The following is a 22,006-nucleotide window of genomic DNA, read 5'->3' as shown; positions in this document are numbered from 1 at the left end:
CCTTATTCTTCTTTAAGGACTGAGTAGGAGAAGGAAGAGCAAGCAGTCTCTGTACTGAGAGAAGAGCTGCTTATCAAAAAGGGTCAGTGCAGGAAATGAAAGCCAGCTGCAAAAAGCAGCAGGTGATGATCACTAGTGAAGTTAAGGAAGCCAACTGCAGAAATGCATTCTAGAATTCAAAAAGGTCCTCTAAGGAGGAGACTGTCCATTACTGCACTGGTAGGAGAGTAGGCAGGATGACGGCCTGGGGGGCTTGTGCTGCTCCTGCAACACAGTTCTTTTTTTACTTTTTCTAAGTAGGTGAGTTTAGAAGTTCAGTTCTTGGGTTCCTTGGGATCAGTATCATGGGAATAGCATGACAGAAAGGAGGACCTAAGAAGAAAAGCCCTGAAGAAATTAAAAATGTAAGTGTTCAGCTTGCAAATGGCAAAGATGAAAATGTTGGCAGTAATAACCCTATTGTATAACTGATACAGATTTAAAGGGTTGGGGTTTGTGGAACTAAGGGCTGCAAAGCTTGATGAAGAGACCATGATGTAGTGAGGAGTGTAATCATCCTGGCCAGATCCTGAACAGCGCAGGTCAAAGGGCTTTGAGTAGCATTTGAGGAGCAAAACTCTAATTGAAGTTTTAAAACTAACAAACTGAAGCCAACCCAATGAATGCAAAAGGTGAGAAATTTAAAACCTGAAACTGTATCAATGTAGGAAGCCTGGCTAATGAGCAGTAGAGCTTGGCAACTTCCATTGCTGAGCACTGTAATCTAATTAGTGTTACCAAGCTGCAATGGGATAATAAGCCTGTTCAAACAAGCCATTATAGTCTGTGTAATGGGGATCAAATCATTTAAGAAGAAAAAATGGCAGAAAGACAAATTTTGATTTTCTCTTTTTTCCTCCCAGGAGAGCACTTTGACATGTAAGCACCCAAAAGGTTACAATTCTCTTTGGAAAGGCTTTGTAAAGTCTGCTTTATTGCCAGGGTCAGTAAAGTAATAGTGCATGTGCTCTCCGCTCTTCAAGATGCCTACCCCAAAATGAGCTACCTTTCTCCAAGGGTGTAAATCAGTAAAACTGTGGCATCCCAGGAGGCCTCAGCAATAAATAAGAAAATGCAACCCAAAAGCTCTCGCAGCTCACCACTAGCTGAGTAGAGCATATGAACTCCCTGGCTGGAAGCAAACCCAAGCTGTAAAGCCTGTGGTAAGATGCATCTCTGACTCATCAAGCGTATCCTGTTAGCCTCAGGGAAACAGCTGGAGATGGAGTTCCAGCAAGGAGGAGGCTGTGGCATGCCATGATTTCCATCCAAGGGTGCAATGATCTAAGCTTGAGCTTCCATTTCCATCCAGGGGAAAAACTTCTGATAAGAACAGACTTTAAAAGTAGGAAACAGCCTGCGTGCCCTTCAGTACATAACTATTATACCCTGCTTTCACTTGGCTGCTGCAAAATGCTCCCTCTGATTGTTAAGCCCAAGACACCAGCTGAGGCATCAGCAGGGCTGTTTAATTCTGTGATTTATGGGCTGGAGGAGACCACAGAGGCCCCTTCACACCATTGCTGCCTTCTGTGCCTCGCTCATAAACCAGCTGCCAGGCCCAGCTGGAGAAAGTAAGAGGAGAAAAGTCCTTCCCTACTCTCCAGGGGGTATTTTCCTTCACCTGCACTGGGTGGTCAATGGGGTGGGTGCACGCTCCCCCATGGCAGAGCCAGAGATGGTGTGAGTGGCATGGGCTGTCCTGCATCACATGGAGTGATGCCACAAAATGCCACTATGCTATGGGGGCCCAGGCAGTTCAGGGTCCCTGCTCTCCATGTGCTACCAGAAAAGCCTCTGCTGCCGCTCTTGCACAGGACCCAGTTTAGCCCAGAGCTTTGGAGAATTCACCAGAGACTGTCTCCTACCTCTTGCTGCTTTTAGCTCTTTTCTATTATATTAGGGTCGTAGAAATAGGAAAAAAACACCTAGAAATAGGAAGATACCCTTGTATCTCCTTGTTAGCAACAAAATCACTGCTCTGATTTCCAGATTCAGGTATGCACACTACCTCTGGGCTGCAGCTTTGCATGAAAAGCACCTTTCTATTGCCAGAATGTAAAAAAAGACAGATCTGGTTTTAAAAATTCACATTCCCTTGGCCCGGTGACAGATCAGTGAGCTGTGATAACTTTGTTGTGTCAAAGTAACTAATGAGAAGGAAATTATCTGTCTCTCTATGGAAATACTGCTGTTCTCAGCTCCTTGAGGGATGCTGCAGGTCCCTGCCTTCTAACCACTGCCATGATATCTGGAATATTGTGTCCAGTTCCAGGCACCTCAGTTAAGCAGGACAGGGAACTTCTTGAAAGAGTCCAGTGCAGGACGACCAAAGTGATGAAGGGAGTGGAACATCCCCCTGATGAGGAGAGGCTGAGGGAGCTGGGGCTCTTCAGCTTGGAGAAGAAGAGAATGAGGGGTGATCTCATCAGTGTTTATAAATATGTAAAGGGCAAGTGCCAGGAGGATGGAGTCAAGCTTTTCTCAGGGGTGACTAATAAAAGGACAAAGGGCAATGGTTATAAACTGGAGCATGGGCAGTTCCATATAAATATCAGGCAGAATTTTTTCACTGTGAGGGTGACAGAACACCAGAACAGGCTGCCCAGGGAAGTTGTAGAGTCTCCTTCCCTGGAGATATTAAAAACCCACCTGAATGTGTTCCTATGTGAACTGCCGTAGGTGCCCCTGCTTTGGCCGGGGGCATTGGACTAGATGGTCTTTCAAGGTCCCTTCCAACCCCTAACTTTCTAGGGTTCTGGGATGCTCAATGTGCCAACTGCTGATGTGGGGGTACCGGCCAGGGCCAGGGCATGGGGACAGACATTTGCTGGTGTTATATATAGTGGTATCAGTCTTGATTTTTTAACTGGACCTGGCTACACTACAGAGTAAGGTGAATTTGACACAATTATCACATTGTGCCTCATGGAGTTAATACAGTTAAACATAAATATTTTTTTTTTCTGCATATACAAAAAACTTAAAAGCCTTTAACTTAAATAGTTGCTGCAAAGTACTATTTGGCTATATATAATGCTACATAAAAGCAGCTGTATGAAAACGAGCACAGGAGCTGCATGTGAAATGGGAGGGAGCTAGTTTTAACACAAACCACTTCTTTTGGCAGATTCTTGCCCTTCTCCTGGGCTTTGCTTTTGTTTTCAAAACCTTTCCCATCCATTGACACGAGCTGAAGCTCTGAAGCAGCCACGGCAGAAATCCAGGCTGGAGAAATGGGCAGGCTCACTGTTGCAGCTAGAGGACAGCTTTCAGACAGGCCAAGAAGTCCAGGTGGCCTCAGGTTCTGTTCAGCTGACAGGCAGAGGATTGCACTTGTGTGCTCTGCCTTGCTCTCTAGTTGGAAGCCTGCATCCTAAAATTGCATGAAAACTCTAGGATGTTTGAGCTTATGTATTTGCAATGCTGATCAAATATCACAAGCACATCTTATTTCTTCCCCATTCACTTGGTGGCTGAGTGCTCTGGAGCATAGCCAGAAGTAATGAACCAGCTCTACAAAATTACACTTACAACTTTTTCTTCCAGAAGCAGATTTCTTCACTATTTCTTAAACAAAGAAATAGAGTATCTCTTAAGCACCATGTATAATCCAATATAGAGACTGAGGGTGGTTGAAACGAGCTCTATGAGTGCAAAACATCCTTCCACACCATTCAAAGATCATCTCTTCTTCCTTACCAAGTCTCACTCCTGTGCCTGCTGCTATCCCTTTTGTCAGCTTTACCTCAGCCACCCACAGCCATCCTTCTCCACAGGCACAGGGGGTTCTGAAACTCCTGCATTATTTGTTCTGGATTGTAGTGCAGCCCATGCAGAAACACTCAAGCCTTGGCCTCTTCACCAGTTCATACCCACCTACCCATGGGTAGCAGCACTTAAGGAGCCTCACTGCAGCATCATCTCTGCACCACATGCTCTCACTCCCCTTATTAGCTCCACAGCAATTAGTGCACAGTTTTTAAGCAGTTCATGATACAAACTTACAGAAAAGTGTAAGACTTTACTGGACAGGTATTGATTTTTGCCTACATGGAATATAGAGGGAAAAACCCAATACTGAAGAGCTGTTTCATACTTTCATAATAGACATCAGAAAATTCCATCAATTACTGAGGTCTCTTCAGGGAAACTAATTATTGTGTGACACACACCTAGTCTGAAAACTTAATAATATCTCCAGATGCTGCCAAAAGTCCTTTGGAGGTCTTACAGCTCACCAGGGAACCCTCTTTTCTGCTTTTTTTTTTCTTTTTTTTTTTTTTTTTCTCTTTTTTAAAATGAACCATCAAATATTGTGTGATGGAACCAGACTGGGATTGCGTAGATTCAGGGTGGTACTGTTCCTATTTTGGGGGGAGGTTGGATATGTATTTTATTTTTAAAACCCTAGATCATCTTAGATTTGCCTTAGGTCAACTGACTGTGGCTTCCAGTTGCTGCACGCTCAGGGAACTGGAGATAGATCCCTTCATCTCCAATGGGAGTTGTCCCAGTTGCCGCAATTAACAGGCAGCCCTAGGGGTGGCCTGGGGGACAGGGAGAGGTGGGCTTGGAAAGGGAGGTGGAGGTTATCCTAGCATTCAGCAAAAAGCAAATTCCAGTGGGTGCAAAGCTGTCTTAGTGACTCCTTGCCTGAATGCAACAAGATCCTGGGGGAACACTGGGTGTTCTTCATGTTGCTTGACAAAGACCTGACGGTGCAGCAGGCTCCGCCTCAGCTGTTATGAAACAGGGAGACACGAAGCATGAGTCTGAATCACTCTCAGATGACAAACCAGTGCTGGAGGATCCTGCTAATCCCTTCATGTCTGCACCCCAAGTCCTCTTGGGTGCATTACTCATACCCATACCTCTCCGAAAAACTAGATTTTCCTTCAGATGTCTGAGTTTGCTGAAAGATCTGAGAAGGACTCAAGGGCATAAATTATTCTTTCCATAGCCTATGATCCTTGTATGATCCTTAAATTGCCACCAGATCCACCTCCTCCAGATAGTGGAATGAAAATGGTACTGTGCTTGCCCCAAGCCAAGAGGAGGAGCTGCTCCAAACCACATCATTTTTCAGCAACCCAGCAACATCACGGATGCAGATGGTACGAATGCCTGCATTCATATGGAGGATCAGCACTCAGCATCAGCCACTGCAATTGATTTCTTAGAATGGTCCTCAGACTTGGGGCCAGGATTGTAAGGATGTAAGTTTGTTGGTGTAGTGTAAATCAGTTGTGTATACACTGTGGGGTGATGGAGCAGCCAAGTCAAATCAGACCAAGTCAAATCAAACTGGGACATTCATGAGGCTTTATTGAAATAAAGTTATCCTATTTTTTCACCCCAGTACTGGCATTATCTCCAGTAATATTACTGGTGCTTTCAGCAGTTATGAGTTGCATGTTTGCACCTTCCTTGGCAATGACCCTGAGCTGGGAAATGGAAACTGTTTTCACATGATTCTAGGACGTGACAAAAAAGCAACAAATACTGCAAAAGCTTGTAGCCAAATTGGAGTTAGTGACTCCAAATCAGTGAAGGCCACGAATCCACTAACACAGGACGCTGTAGAGTACAGGTAATTGATTAAAGTGTGAAGTATCTTTATAAAACAAGGGGGAAAGGTATTGCAAGATCAGGGCTGTTTCTATACAACAATTTTGGGCTATCTGTCTGGCTAGCACTCCTCACCACCTCAGAAAAACAGGCACCAGCTCACAGTGTGTGATGCCTTCCCTAGCAAAATCGTGGTCTGCCACTGGTTACAGCAAGAATGGGACTTGTCTTACAAAAAAAAAAAAAATCACATCAGTTTATTGGGTAGCTTTCCATGCAAGGCTTTGACTGCAGATGAAGCCTGCCAGGCATTGACAGCCCAGCACTCATGACCTGGGTGGCTGGATTCAGGTTAAATCTGTGCTCTCCCTACAGAAGGCTTTTAAGGCAAGGAGCTCATGAATCAACACAGCATTTAGGCATAGATCTGCCAAGACCTGTTGTCACAAAGGCATTTCTGATGTATTAGTGAAAAAAAAGTTATTAATTTTGTAATGAAACATTGATTACACCATCCTCTTTACTGTAACTGGTTAAAAGACTGTAAAGCAAATTGTGCAAACTTGCTTGTTGTAGCCAATGTTTTGGCACATTCCATTTCTATATAGGCAGCTTTTAATTGTTACTAATTTAAACTGTTTTGAACAAATTAAAACTGGGTTTTAATGGATTTTCACTGATGGGTTGTAACAGATGTTCAATACTGAGCTCACATTTCGACTTGAGGGTATTGGTGGTGATCTCTCACTACTATTCTGTAGCTGCAGAGATTGACCCTCTGTCATGTAAGAGGTAAGAATGGTACCTTCTTTTCTTAAGGGTGCCCTTTTCTTAAGGATACATTCATATGGCCCTTTGGGTTCACAAGGTTTTGTAGTGCTGTCCATTACTGTAAGTGGTACATAACCAGTGTCTTAGATTAAAACAAAAGAAAAGCTCCTGCTTTTTCCACGTTTGCTTCTAAAGGTTTGAGATGCCCTCGACCTTCCTCAGGAGTTTATTGCTGGTGGCCAAGTAGGACTTTCCATGGACAAGAGAAGAAACGACTGGAAATGCAGAGAGCTCCTCATTCAGTCCTTAATGACACCAATAAAATGGGTTGATCTGAAATGGTCCTAAACGTCAGTGAGCCAATGATCATGTGCATGTACCCTGAGACAGTGACTGACTGAAAAATTACATAGACTGGGATCAGAATTGTTTGTATTGACTATATTTTCAGCTAGCTCCAAAAGCTGAAAGATACCAGCTTTAGAAGCTATTGATAGTATATTGCCATTTCAGGAGAGAGAGATTTTGCAAGTCTCCTGTATATGCATTAATATTGAATCATCTGGAAAACTTCAAAATGTGAGTTTACAACAAGTCCCTCATGACAGGACATCTCTCCTGAGAAAGAACAGGAGGGGAGAACAGAGCTCAGCAAAGTTGACGGTTTAAACATGCCCAGAGAGAAATATAACCAAGGAAATTATTTTTGTTTATGCGCTAGGGTTGGGGGAGGAGGTTGGATTTATTTTGCTAAGCAAATGACCCATGGCATTTCTGCAGAGAAGATGTTTAGATAGCAAAATTGTGCATCTCACCTGGAATCAGTGGTCTCCTAAAACAGTAGATTAAAACTTTGAAAACTTTTAAAAGATGTCACAGCCCTGCCTTCAGTCCAGCTAAATGACTTGGGCAGTCACCCCTGGGACTGTCATATGTAAGATGTATATTGTGAGGAAGAAAAGAGCCTGGACTTATCTATGGAGACTTGGAACATGTAGGGCAAATGTTCCAAATTAAGCATGAAAACATTCCATGATTTACGTCAAAACTATAAAAATAAGCACTTTGCACAGCTCATGCCCTGACTGAAGTCTGCATCCCTCATGCAAAACATGTAAAAATTGCTTTTAATTACTCCAGCTCATGACAAATGAAACTATCCTTGGGTGTTTCATTGCTAAAATATTTGCCCAGTCTTGATTTTTTCCTGTAAACACTCCTAGTTGCAAGAGGTGCTGTATAAACAACACTGTGATACCCATGGCTGAGGGCACAGGGAAGGTGGGGGAAGGGAGAAAGCTAAAGGCCCTATTTGTAGCTTTTACTATATTAATATTGTATGATGAGCTTCCCACAAAGCCCCAACTAAGCCCATGGCCCCAGTGTATTAAGTGCAGCTTTAAAAATATGTGGGAAAAAAAGGCAAGTGAGTGAAAAGGGCTGTGTCTGTGGAACCAGGAGCCTGTCTTGCCATCCTTGGCAAACTTCACCGAGGTGATGGAGACAGAGCAGAGTGTTAAAAATGTCCTTGAGTTGCTGTGATTCTCAATGTGCCTCTGGGTTGAGCATTGAACTTCAACAAAAGCATTTTCTCTTCTCATAGTCCAGACAGATGTGCAGGGGCAGGATGCCTCCTCCAAGATTATAACCATCATCCTGATGGACAGATAGTGTGTCGGCCAGAAGTTTCTGTGGGACCTGAATGAAGTCCTCTCCTCTCAGGTACTTTAAAACGAATCCTTAGAGCAGGACACCTCTCCTTAAGAAGCAGAACAGACCTCCACTGAGGCTCCCTGCAGGGATTAAGCCCTGAGCTGTCCCAAAAGGAGTACAGAGGGTAGGAGTGCTTTTTAGAAAAGCTGTAGATTTCAGGAGGGCTTTTAAGAAAGCAAGTTTGTGAATCAAGGAATTAGGATTTGCTAGTAGGTATGCATGGAGTTTTTGGCACCCTAAAACACTAACAACATTTTGGCAGGGTGATGGTGCCATCAACTTGGAAGTGTCTTGTTAGAGGTGAAAGGATGCCATCATTACCAACGTGCTGCTTAAGCACAGCAGAAGCTATTGGTATGACTTCCCCGACCATACAATGTGGACTTCAAAACCAAAATTGGGCACAGACCTTCAGTCTTTACCAGACCTGCTCAGCAAAATCAGAGTCTTCTGCCTGAAAGCTGTACACCTACCTCTTCAACATACCACATTTGAGCACCTGACTACCATAACATGGCAACAGCACAGGATGACCTAAACAAGTGGCAGGTCCCTGCCAAATCACACCTCCCATGGGATGAAGTTGCTGGTGCACCTCTGTAGAGGTGGTTTAAAGAAGGTTTTAAGAAGTGAAACTGATGTATGTGAATGGGTGTGAATGGGAATGCCTGGGTGTGAAAGCACAAGGAGGAGCAAGTGATGACAGGATGAAGGCAATGGGAAGGCATATATTCATGAATGTTAGTGGGCTGTGAAGAGCCAACACACATCTGCAGGCAGCTTCTCAAGTGACCTGGCACAGGAGACAGGGGAGGCTGAGTCAACCCTGATAACTCACAGGTGGAACAGGGTGGAGGGACTGATCCTCAGCAGCTCCAGATGGGTATAAAAAGGCAGCTCCAAAGCCACTGTGTGCTTATTGTTTTAAGGAGGGGTTAAGTTGTTTTGCAGTAGCCAGCATTTATTCTCCATGGCATGGTGAAAGCTCCTGGATGCACAACCTGGATACCAGCATCACACAGACATGGGGTTTTGGCTACTTGTGAGTAAGTAAATGAGAGTAAAAAGTAATGAAATCATATTATGTTTAAAACTGAGACTGCCTTCTGCTGTCATGCAGATTATTATTAGAGTAGGATGCAATGTTACTTTCCTATAGGTGATCCTGTGCAACCTTGTCTCCTTTTGGGGTGTTTGATGGTGTCATTGGTTTGTAAGTAGAAGGAAAAGATTAAGTATGTCAATCTGTGGTAGTTAAAGCTTCTTTGAGCTGGCTGTGAGGACTTCTCCTGCCAGCAGTACTAAGGTGTTGATTTTTCAGTTGAAAATTTTCCCTTTTGCTGCAAGGGCCCCTTCACTGAAAGTGTCAGGTGAAGAGCCAAGCCCTTGAAAGCATTCCTGTGACAGAGGAGAGATGCTGATTGAGCCTCCTTTCACTCCCAGAGTACAGCACCAATTTGCCTAGGGAAAAAGGCACTTCAGCTAGCAGAATAATTTGCAATGATGAGGAATGAAATTTAAACTTTGCAGGATACTTCTCATCAAAGGTACCAAAGTCATTGTATATTTCTGGAGTATTTGATGGGTATTTCTTGTGGGTAGGGTTCCATAACACACATTTGCCTTACAAGCTATTTGTTTTGCCTTACAAACTATCACTACTGAATAAATGCTGCCAGAAGCTGGAAGGGTGTGACTGGAGCTCCTCCATCAGTGCTTTTGCTGCTTTTCTTCCTCAAGGTGGGAGGAGTGATAAATAAGAGAAAACTGTGTATGTGTCTCTGTGGAGAATGCCAGTGAGTAAAGATAAATGAGTGGGATTTGTTGCAGTATCAACTGATGTTACTACAAAGAACTATGTGAAGGTTAGAAGAGGAAAAAAAAACAAAAAACCAACTCAACACTGATTTTTTGGTATTAGAGTGGCTGGGTATATCTACTCCCAGTATGTTCCTGGAGTAAAAAGATGGCTCTCTATCACCCAGTGGTGTGTAAGGCAAAGAGCAGGTGACCAACCTCTCTAGGGAGTGCTGCAAGGTCCCAGGGGAGCCAAGCAGTGGGACCATGTGGTTTGAAGGGTTGCCATGTGTGTAGGTCTATTTGCTGTTGCAGAGGTGGCTCCAGACTGAATCATGTTCTTCCAAGGGCTGTTGTGTTTTTATATGTCTTTGTCTAGACAGGATGTAACACCACTGTGAAGCCAAGAAATGCAGCTGCTTTCACAAAGCCCCTTACCAAAGCTCTGGCATGGACATGCACACCATGCATCAGCACACAAGGACTCTGCACTGATGGCACTCAGGATAGGAAATCACTGAAGTATCTCCCACAAATGGTACTACTTCATGTGAATGCAGAGTTGAATGCTAGTGAGTTGGTACTGGTGGTTCCTGGCATGTTGTTTGGCATCTTTTCAAGAAAGGCATCTTGGGAAAGGGCTGTTCACCTATTCCCCTCAGCTAAGGTTGAGGTCTTCATACAAAAAATAAATTAATCTCCTGGGGGAGAGGTCTGCTATGTGACAAATGGGAGATGGACTAAGCAGACAGAAGTAGGAGAAGAAACAGTGGTTTTCAGGTGGATAATAACTGGCTATTGGCAAAGAAAAAGCCAAAGAAACCCATTGCATAGCTCCTCACTGGCATCTAGTCATCTTTCTCAGTGAAAGCTGGCATATTGCAGAACAGATTATTTTCCTGACTTTTTTACAGTGCTTTACACTTCCCAGGAGTTGTTTCTATATGACTGTAATAGAGCTGTCAAAATAACAGCTTGTGGTAGAAGATGCGATCACACCTCCATGCTGAGAGGCTTGAGGATGGGTCCAAATCAAGGTGACACTGCCTGTGAGTGCAGGATGTGTTTTGGTGCTCATTTGGCTGACCCTCCTAGCAAAGAGAGAGCCTTGCATTCCTCAATGCTTCTCTGAGCCAAATGTTTACAAGTCTGGTCCCAACTAAGGTCACCTGTGCATCAAGATCTGTAAAAGGTCTTTTGTTCCAAAGAGTTTTGCCCTTCCTACCCTGCACTTTTGCTCTTACCACACTGTGCACGCACTGCACAGGCCACAGTCCCAGCTGACAGCACAGGGTTTTAACAAGTAAAGGATTTTCCACTGCAGCTTGACAGGGCTATGAGGGTGGAGATGGAACAAAGACTGGTCCAAATCCAGTGAGAAATGGCTGTTGAATAGACTGAGTGTACATCCAGCAGGTACTGCCTTAGGTCCATCTGGCAAGGACCACCAGGAAAAGGCAGTGTCTTTCAGCTGGGGCAGTGATAGCTCTGCCATGCCTTCCCTACCCTGGGAAGAGAGTGGTTAGATAGCATCCAGCACTGGTCAGCCTGGAAATAATCAAGTCAAGTGTGTGGTAACATCAGAGCAAAATGTTAATGAAGGGACTGGAATCAGCATCCATCAATGTCCATTGGTGTTTGCTTGGAGGCATCAGCCTTTTTCTCTCTCCTTTTATCAGACATCTCAAGTAACCTACAGGTTGCTGCTTGCAAGGTCAGCATTTCCTATGCATGAGATCAACATCTCTTGCAGAATGAAGCTTTGGGCTGCCTGAGTCCAATGTACCAGCTCAATCAGATGTTTAAGTATCTCTGCAGGAATGATTGCTGTCATTTAATTTGCTGATTAGCGTTGTCATATCTATTTGTAGAATACAGTATAATTTATGGTGAGATCCCTGGAGGATCTTCAGCAAATGCTACAAGTAACTGAATCTGCTGATTTCTAAAGGTCAGGTGAAAACCGAGCATTATTATCACACAGATGATGCAATGATGACACCAAGTACCTTTACATTTCAAATGTAAAAATTGTGTTTACTGATTATTGTTATATACCACTACTGTGGAATACAAGTAAATAATAAAATCAGAAAGCCTAACTGTCATTTAGGCAAGGTTTTGGTGCTGTCGGTACAAGCAATGTAGTTTTGGAAGAGAAGAAAAAGGGACTCGCATTACTGTTTTTCAAGCCAAAGAGGGAGGAGAAGAATTTCAGAGAGGCAATTAGAAAAGCATCAGGAAATTGTTTGGGTTATTTTATTGAAGAAGTGGCTCAGTGATGAACTCTGAGGTTGAGTGCTGCTATTTCCAGTCCTGGCTGTGTATGATACTCTGAGCTGGCACGGCTGCTTCCTGTCTCTTCTAGCAAAGAAGTGGATTTCCCTTATCAGCAAAACTAATTTTGTCTGGGTGACAAGTTACAAAAATGAGGTCTTTTAATTTGTTTGGTACAGTCTTTGGAGTTCGTTTCTGTAGACACAGGAGAGAAACAGAAGGAAAGTGGTATGGCAGGAGGCACAGGGATGATGGGCTTTTGAGGGTGCCAGGCTGCAGCAGCTCACTTGAAAAGAGTTTGCCCAAAGAAAAGAGGTAACAGATGATACCAATAACACAAAGATCAAAATAGGATGCTGGTTTGTTTGTTCACTGAATGTACATTGTGGTGCTTTTTTGTTTTGTTTTCCACAAGAAAGCCAACCTGTTTGTTTGGTAGGGTCTGGTATTTTTTGTTTCTTTGTTTTTCTTTCTTTTTAAAAAAGAAAAATAGTATTCTACAAACTTGTCAAACTTTTTTGGCCTCTTTAGAAATGGCTCCAGTGTTCTGGAGTAACACAGGTTGCTTTCCACAAAGTAACTTTTCATTTCAAAATCATGAGATTTTAAAATATCACACACACACACACACACAAAAAAAAACCCAAAACAAAACAGCAACAAAACAAAAAACCACCACAAATCCAAGCAAACAAAAAAAGAGCTTGTCATGAAGCAAATAGCCAAGACAAGGTTGAAGCAGTGACTCAGTTTTGGAGAACATGTCTATCCCAATAAGGTTGCCACTAGCCTCAGCACCCTGTATGGTAACTAATGCATTTACAGACCAGGCACCACTGGCTTCTCCTGGAGCAGCTACTGCCTATTTGTTGCTTTGGACAGGGGGAAACTGCCCTGAGTTCACAGATTTTGTGACCAAAATGCCCACTAAAAAGTGGAAATGCATGTTTGCTTGTAAAAGCTTTTCCTCAGAATGAATCAAGGAATTGCTGTGTGCTTTTTCACTGCAGAAATACGCGGATGCTGCAAACTTTTTTAGCTGCTCTGTAAATCAACCTAGAGCAGTGCTGGCAACATAATGACTGCATGAGCTGCCAGGACAATAAACTGAAGCTTTAAGCCCACAAAATGCTTAAACACCCACCTTACTTTACACAGCCTGGTGACAGCAATAAGGATGTGCTTAAGGCTGAGTGTGTGCTTCAGTGTTCTGATGGATCAGGGCCTAAATACACATGGACACTCCAAACAGAGGCATCTGTCAGCAACAGCTTCCTTTCCTTGGGCGGAGGCTTTGCTCACAGCTACTGCATGGGAGCTGAGGCACATAAATCCCCCAGACTCTGTTGTTCTGCCAGCAAGCAGGAAGGGAGCAGTGAAAACCTGCCAGGTCAGTTAGAAACCAGCTGAGTGACAACACTGCAAAGGAGCCACCTGAAAAATAAACAGCTGAACAATAAGAAGACACACAGGGGTTCCTGGGGTGAAGTCGGAAGGAAGCCCAGCTCTCTGGCTGTGTGCATGCTTGTAGGCCACTGATGCAGATGCTCCCATCTGTTTTCCTGCACCTTGCCCTGCTCTGCTGAGACCCTGGGTGTTGCATGAAGGGGATCCCATTGCCTGCTGTGTCTCACAGGACCTCTGCCATGAGGAGAGGGGAGGCCCTGGAGCATGGACCCCACAGTACAAACTGCACCAGCCAGTTTTCTCTTTCTCCAGCATTGCTTCCCTTAGGGTAACAGTAGGTACCTCCCAGCATGAGGACACATTAATGGTCTTTGTATATCAAATGGGGTTTTGTTAAGTTATTTTAGTATTTCTCATGGGAGAAAGCGAGGGCATGCAAACACTGATAAATAACTGCTCCTGGTTCTGGGTCTCTTATATAAGGCGACAATTATAGAAACTGTGGTGTGTGAGGGGGTAGGACAGGATGCAAAGATCAGAGTTTTTAAAGGAAAGTAGGTCTGGGTTTTTAGGGGGGAAATGGAAATTGCCAGCCTTTCTCAAGTTTTGATACATTTGAAGAAGGTGTTGTATAGTATTGATGCCTTGGCCACAAGACAAAGTGTGAGAGCCCTGTGCTGTGAGAAGCACCACTCAATGAAGGATTTTTTAATAGATCTTTAGAGATGAGCTGATGTATGGTACCTTCAGCTGAGCACAGTACTGTGAATAAAGGACTTAATAGCACACAGTTTCCAAAGGGAGACAGGCAAGCATTGTCACAAAGTAACCAACTATTCATGTTTCCAATTGCAAATGAAGCTTGAATTATCGCAGTTGCATAGAAAGCAACGTTGTAGCCATGGCCTGGCAGCAAGGGTGGTTAGTGAAGATTTTTCACTCTGCATTTCCTTTTCTTTTTGGGCCCACTGAAGAATGCTGGTTTAATTTCCAGTACATTTTTGTAATCCTAATCAGAAAGATGTTGCTTATAAACTAGATCTAGGCATATTTAAATTGGTTATCAGCGAGGGCTGGGCTTCAGCTGTATTAAGTCAAGTTGCTATGTGATGTTAAGCATAATTGTTTAAAGAAAAATAGGGGAGTGTTTCATACCAGGCCCCACTCTCAGTGCAAAGCACTATGTGTTACACAGGGTTATTTGCCATCTCCTCTTACAGACACAGACTGCAACTTCTCAGATCCCTACACTGCAATTTACTTCTATAACCATGTTGTGAAATCTGTGGGAAAGGAAGCAATTTGTTGCAGGTACTGAGCACTCCTGTCTTCAGCCTAACTGTAGAAGTCAGGTGTGTGTTTCCAGATTCAGTGGTGAATGTCTGGAGGTTGCTCTTCATTGTGTGCTATTTATGATCTTATCAGAGTCATGCACTAAGAAATCGGGGACCTCACTGCAGTGTAATTCTGAGTTACACTTCTTAAGTTGCATTTATCTCCTGGTTGGATTTAAAGTAGGTTTTTGATGCATGGTCAGCGGCAAGTCTCCTTTAGAAAAATCATTGCACTAACATAAGATGCTGGGTTGAAAAAGGGCTGTAACACAGCAGACTGGATATAGGAAAACAATATTAGCCAGTGTGCTGGATAACAGGTAGATTGTCTGGAGTGCTGTCGGTGCTATTGTATCTCTCACTTCTATTATGTATCTATATTTGGAGTGCACTCTACAGGTAAAGTCCCACAAGGACACAATTGTTGCCCTGAGAATCCTTTTTGATGCTTTTGGTACATCCATTCCTCAGGGCCAAGCCTGCTCTCATTGCAATTTGCAGTTGCTATCTGGTGTGTAAGCCTGGCTCAGCTCAACAGTGCCCCTGACCCCAACCAGGCTTCTGGTGTGCCTCTTTTAGGGCTGGAATTTGTCAGTAGGTCAGCATCCACTGGGATGCTGAAAAATAAGACCTACTTAGTCCACAGACATGTTATTTTAAATCCTCTCAAGGATCACCCCCAATGTGCCTCCAACTTAGACCCCAGACAGGAGGTTATCATGCTACTGCCAACTGCAGGATGTGCCCCAAAGCACAGGTGTTAAATAGGTCTAAGGAGTGTTGGTGCTCCTGGTAGCACTAAATAATGAATGAGCTTAACGTGTCAGGGTTTTCATGAGGCAGAATTGATAAATGAGAAGCAAAAACCTATTTGGGGAACATGTAAAGCTGTACTTTACATAGGTTTTGCAGGCTATGGGTTGTGAGAACCCTGATCTTTTTTTTTTTTTTCCTTTTTCTTTTTTTTTTTCCCTTTCTTTCCTGCAAGGCTGCAATGGGGAGACCTAAGGCAGCATATCCTGCTCTTGTTTTGCCTTCTTTCACGTGACTGCTCCTAGGTTGTTATGTGAAAATATTGGTGGGCGAAGGGAGAGGACTGGACCAGACCAGACCAGGACAGGGAGTGTATCTGTGAAAATTTGTGTAAGTTTGTGTGTTTAGAGATCGCTTGTGTCCTTGTTTGCCCTTTCTCACAAGGTGTGTGAATGGAGATCATTGTATGTAAGGACATGCAGTAGCACTTGGGTACTTCTCGGATATAAAGGAATATTTGTGCAGTGGCAGCTGAACCATGGAGATGGTAGAAGTAGGTGCCCTGTCTACCTTCTAAAGGAAAAAGGAGTATGTCTTATTCAATAAATCAAGGCTTTGATAGGTAGGCCACCTTATTTCTGCAGGGAATCCGCAGGAAGGATTCATATTAAATGTTCTCTGATAATGATACTTTTTAAATAGAATACAGAATATTATGCCACCTAAATCCTGATAGTCCATTCCGTCAGCTCAGAAATGCTAATGCAAGGTGAATGTTGTACTTCATACTCTACAGCAGCTCCTATTTCTTCTTTTTCCACTACATATTAAGGTGGAGTTAGAGGCTTTATTTACACAGTCTTCTTCACAAACCTCTCCAGACAAGCAAATTGGCAAAAAAGCTTGCTTTGTTTGTCAGGGCTATACAGTGTAATTAGGAGAATTAACAAAGATGCCAAAGATTTATTATTTTGGTTTTTCAGAAATGGGAAGGGGAGCTAACACACTATTTATTTTGTGGAAAAACAGGAGTAGCATTTTTCTCAATATCCACTTCAAAAACACTACTCTAAATGAAGTGGGGCTTTAGAAACTAAAGGATAAATAGGCAAAATTGTCAAAATTGACTGCTTTTTTTCGCTTCCAAAATGGGAAGATATGCTTAGATAATCTAGATTGTCAGTAGGATTTGGCACTTGCGGTAAGTCCTATTCAATGTTGTAATCCATCCTCCTGAAAATGGGCCATAATTTTACTATCCCAGAAGCACTGCTTCATTGAAACTTGCAAAAAGCTTTGCTAAATTTCACCAATACTTTTAAAAAATTCACCCAGCAGCATAACATTTATAGACATTTGGAAAACTAACCAGAACAGTGTTTCAGTTTCAAATCAAATTTGTAGCTGCTTGAAACACTCAGTCTTTCAAAAATACAATTACATACCCTTCTTGCTTTTTAACTATTCCAGAGGAAAATGAAGCCACTTAGTGAAATCCTTCTGGTCTGCATTTGCAATGCTTCTTGAGATTTTGTCTTTGCTTTTGAAGGGGTGGTGAGCTGCTCCACTGCCATGCCTGGCACATGAAGTCTGAAGTCTTATTATGCTGGGTTTGTATTTCCCGGTTGTTCACTGTTTTACTGCTGATAAATTTAGTAGAAAACCTCCAGCTGTGCTGTGACTGTGGAAGCAGCTGAGGCTTGGGGTAAGAGCTTGAAGAGCATGTAGCCTCTTATTTTCTGCTCTGAATGACAGCTGTTCAAATTATAGACCTTTGCTTTCTATTGTGTGTGGGGTTTTTTATGGGGAATTTACTTTGTTAGATGAACCTTGAACAAATAACTTTAAGGTGGTAACTTTAATCAATAGACTTTTTCTTTTTGGCTGTTAAGCCAGCTTATTTGATGTGACTTCAGATTCAGCACTGGTCAAATACTGTAGGTTTCCTAGGAAAGATCTGCTATTACTGTGTGTCTTGAATCAGAAAGACAAAGACAAATATACTTCAGTGAGATCTTGTCTATTGGATGTGTGGGTGAATGCCTCTTAATCCAGCTTTAAATGAAACTTAGTCCTCAGCCCTCTTTGAATTATTTGAAAGGAGGATATGCACAAAGAATAGGACTCAAACTTCTGTTTAAAAATGGTTGCAGTGAAATCACCCACAGTTACATAGCTCTGTATCTTCATGCCTTCAGAAGTTTAATTCAATAGGAACAATAACAGCAATAGCATACTTCTATTGTCAGCAGAGGATTTCTTCCTAAGGAAACCACTCTTGGTGCAGCTCAGAGGGTTTGCCTGTGAGTGGCCATTATCTCACTGCTGGATGCTACCCAGGACTATAACCAGGCTGCAGTAGGATCATGCAACATCTCTGAGCTTCTCAGTTCAAATGAACCACTTGCTATCTCCCTAGTGTGTGTGTCCTGCACACCGTTTCCCCAGCTCAGCCTTGCATCCAAATTCCCAGGCACCAACACTACAGGTTATGCTGACAGACCTCTGCCTCCCAGTCTAGGCACAACCAAAATGCTTTACATCTATTTTGAAAAGATTTAAATAAGCACTACCAGTTCCTAGATTGGCGGTAGAGTGCTTAGGAGATCCCTATTCATCTCACCTTGCGGCCAGTTCTGCTCTGTGTGGGCAAATAGGTGTTAAACTGAATTTAAATCTGCTGGCAATGAAAAAATTATTATTTAGCTCTGCCTGAGGGCTGGGCAAGTTCATGCACCATAACAGCACAGTTTGTGTGGTCAGGTGAAATCTCAGCTCATGGGTGAGGATTTGTGAGAAAGCAGACAAGCCATGCTTTCTGCTGATTGCCAGCAATTCATGCATCTATCTATATAGCCTGGAAGGCTTTCTTTACTGTTGGCAAACATAATATTTGCACTGATGACTTTGCTGGTATGAGCACTGTCTGGAAGATATTTATTGGAGGGAAAAGGGGGAAAATTAAAAAATTATCCTCCCCCCAAATATGCTTTATAAAAATGTGCATGAAGCAAATGTACTGAATACTTGTACCACAAACTGATGGTCCTTCTGCTAACTCTCATTTACCATCCCAAGGTTATCAATTTGAAAGGAAGGTACAAGGGATAAGTTTTTCCTTCTATTGTGTTTATTTGGCTTATTTTCTTCTGTTGGTTTAAATTAGCCAGGGGTGTTGTTAAGAGTCAGCAGCATCATGCCAATTTTCATGAGCAGGCCTTGGGGCTTTCTGTCCTTTGCTGAAGAAAGTCATATTAGGCAAGAAATACACTGAACTTATTAGATACTGGTACTTTGCATTTCCGTCCCATTCCTGCCCCTTCTCCAGAGCTCCCTGACTTTATTAGTAATCCAGTCACCAAGTCCAGTCTCTCCCTTTGCTTTACAATTTCACACATTCCTACTGTTGTGCCTGCCACCTCTCTGGTTCATAAAACCTCTTGCTTCATCTGCAGATTGCTTTTGCAGAGTAAGTTCCAGCATGATGTTGACAGGAAGATCTTTTTACCTATTTGACTATGGCCAGTGCAAGTGTAGACAATTGATGCTTATGAGGAAAGAAATAGGAAAGTGTTTCCTCTGAAGCTTCTTGAAAAGCAGCTGGCAAAGGTATTGCACAAGTGACTTTCTGCACACATTTGTTTATTTTTAAATTGTTTTTCAACACCATTTTAATTAAAGACTGAGTAATTGTTTTACCAGAATGAACTGCCAACATTTTTTAGTTATTTTCTCCTTCAGAACTTTTCAAGTGACAATATATAAATGTTTGGTCTAAAGGGGTCATTCTGGAGGAAAGCAGAAAGGAAGTAATGGTGTAAAATCAGTCATGAAAAGGTGTGATGTGAGGCATAGCTTGTCATACTGAATTTTGATCACTAAGTCTAATTTTTGGTGACAGCAATTTCTAGCCCCACACTTGCTTGGTAAACAAGATTTCATGACAGTTCCTGACTTGTGTCAGAAAGTTCTTTTGTCTCAGGCAAATCATATATTTTAATTTCCAGCCCTTGATAGCTTTTATACACAATTGCATGCAACTCACTACATGAAGCTCAGAGCTGCAGATCTGGGAGTGGAGAAGCCTAGAGGTGTTCTTGTATCAATTAACAATCATTAACTGATGGCTCCCCCTCACCCTTCTGATGGGCTGCAGCAGCCTTGACTTGTGCCTGCATGGCTGTAAGGGAGGGAGGCAGGAGGAAGGGTGGCTGCTGGGAGGTGCTTGGCCACAACAGCAGGGAGCTCAGAGCAGGTTAATGTGTGTTTTGGTAACCAAGTTGCTGTCAGGCTGGGTCTTGAACTTCCAGATTACTCTGTACTCACCCTTGGCCTGCTGTTCTAATGCAGTTTTCAGCTGCTGTGCCTTTACAGTTCCCTCTCCAATACAGGACATTACATGTAATATTGAATTACAGCAGTCAAGCCACCAAGAAACTAAATATAAAATTTTCAATTATGGTCTGAAGGGGAAGCAAAATTCTGAATGCAAACTTGTAAACTGACTGCCATGGCTCAGCTCCTTCTGGATTTAGATCGTCATGGTTTTCTGCAGGTATTTGCTTTTGCAGGTTACTTGCATAGTAAGTTAAGCTATTTAAAAATCCCTGTAACTTCAAAGTAAGAATAAGCTCACATCTTCCCCAGTTTAATCCACTAGGTGACTGTTCTGCCATTCTGTTCTGCCAGATACCCCAATACTAAGTGTACTGAAGAAGTGCGGATGTCTTGGCTGTAAGCACCACTTAAAAAAAGGAGTGTTGTGTATATTAGAAGTGTGTAAGAACCCAGCAGATGTTGTGCCACGATTAGGATATAACATTTTTGTGCCAATCTCAGATATCCTTGGAAGATTTGTTCTCAAGAGTTGTGTAACACCTTTTCCTTTTGCATTGACCTCTGCAGTAATGTGCATCAGGAGCACAGTATTATCAAGAGAGCCAGGCGGTAGCTTGGGAGTTGCTACAAGGGCACAGGAATAATGGCATTATTTCCAATCAGAAAATTGCTAATTTAAGTCAGTTACTGAAACCAACAGTACACCCTGTAGCTTGGCACCTGATGTAGGGTGTGCACCTCCATAAAATTGTGCTGATAAGAGCAAACAATATAAGGCTTGAGGAGAAAGCTGAAAATACTATCTCTATGAGCATGAGGAAGAGAATACTGAATGTTTAGTGATTTTTTGTATGCTGATCTCTAATTCAAAGCATTTTTTTTAATATCCTTCCCTGAACAAAGTGAAATGGTTAGCCACAACCTGAAAAAGTAGGAAAAATTCTCAGCAGCTTGGAGCTGGTTTTGACTTCAGCTAAGTCAATTCATGCAGGACAAGATGAGCTGCTTACACCTGCTAGCTATGTATACCCATACCAAATCAAAGGGGTAGATATCCTGTATCATTTAAAATTATTTAAAATTATCCACAATGAATGTTGGTATGAACACCAGAATGCGGGGTGGTTAGGTGCACCCCAGCATAAACTGCTTAAGAGATAATCCTCACTTACACATGCATTTAACTCCCACCACAGTTCTTGTCAACAAGCAAAGTGCTTTGCTGAGTAGCAATGAGTTCTTGGCTTTCAGCATCTGTGTGAGTAAATGTGGCATCACTGGATCTGCCCTAAGGAGGCTTGTTTTTACCAGTAGGATTAGTCTCTGTGTTGAAGAACACTAGTAATAACCTGCAAAATTAAGATGGTACAAACAGAATTCTAAAATTTCCCCAGAGAGTCTGGTTTTACAACTTTAGCAGTGTTGGTAAAAGGTAGAACTTTCTTTCTTTTTTTTCTTACAATTGGGAAGTTCTAACAGTAATGATGCTAGTTTGCCACCCGAAATAAACAGGGCTTTCCTCTGCAAACAGCATGAAGATTAACCAAAACTAAAATGTCAGCGGTGATTCCTATCTTGTTTATATGGTCAAAACCAGGAAGCTGTTTGACTTTGATAAAACCACTCTTGAAAACTTGTCATTGAAGGTCTAAATTATTCATTTGAATGCATTGTCACTAAATGCATACTAAACAGGAACCATGCTCTTAGAAGATGAGCTACCAAAACACTGGCTTTGCACTGTTTCCTCCTTTTTCGGTGGAGAAAGGAAGAGTAATAATATGCTGGGGTTTTTAATGGTATACTAATTATAGACATTAAGGATGAAAAACACCTATTACTTTATTCAAACCTTTCTCTAGCTATTGTTGTAGCTGACAAATCCAGCTCTTTTAAAATACAGTTTTGCAAGCTACTCTTTTTTTGTAAAAAAACAAAAAAAAACCAAACAAAAAACCCAACCACCCAATCATAAAATAATCAGCAATGCAATTCCCTTACCACAC

The sequence above is a fragment of the Calypte anna genome, chromosome 3 (assembly GCF_003957555.1).
Source record: "Calypte anna isolate BGI_N300 chromosome 3, bCalAnn1_v1.p, whole genome shotgun sequence".
In the NCBI taxonomy this organism is placed as follows: Eukaryota; Metazoa; Chordata; class Aves; order Apodiformes; family Trochilidae; genus Calypte; species Calypte anna.
Note: the sequence above shows the minus strand (reverse complement) of the source record.